The sequence below is a fragment of the Lytechinus variegatus genome, chromosome 4 (genome assembly GCF_018143015.1).
Source record: "Lytechinus variegatus isolate NC3 chromosome 4, Lvar_3.0, whole genome shotgun sequence".
NCBI classification, from domain to species: Eukaryota; Metazoa; Echinodermata; class Echinoidea; order Temnopleuroida; family Toxopneustidae; genus Lytechinus; species Lytechinus variegatus.
Window position 1 is genome coordinate 3423728 of NC_054743.1, and position 633 is coordinate 3424360.

Sequence of the window (633 nt, forward strand, 5' to 3'; positions counted from 1 at the left end):
AGACGTGGTCGTGGTACTGAACAGACGTGGTTGCAGTACTGAACAGATGTCGGTGGTTGCAGTACGGACTGAGACGTGGTCGTGGTACTGAACAGACGTGGTTGCAGTACTGAACAGACGTTGTTGCAGTACGATATCAGACGTGGTCGTGTACTGAACAGACGTGGTTGCAGTACGGAATTCAGACGTGGTTGCAGTACGGAGCAGACGTGGTTGCTGTACTGAACAGACGTAGTAGCTGGTCGTAAGCAGACGACGGATGAAATTAGTCCATGGGTATGGTCGTAGGAGTTTAACTACAGAGAAACCCATACCTATGGTCGAGAGAGCTTAATTACAGGAATCAGATGCATATGGTCGTAGGAGCTTAACTACAGGAATCAGATGCATATGGTCGGGTGAGCTTTTGGAGCTGATAACAAAGAGTGTAGCCGTCTGGAGGTTGCCTGGTGGTGGTACTGACAGGATCGAGGCGTGTGCAAGTGTCAACTGCGGCAGTATATCTCTGCCAAACGGATCCACGACTTAGAGTTTGGAAATCGACGTGGCGACGCACCCGCCGGCGGCAGGCATCCTGACAAGAGCGAGCTGCCGGCGGACCGAACCCACGCCCCGCCGAGCGGTTCCGTCACA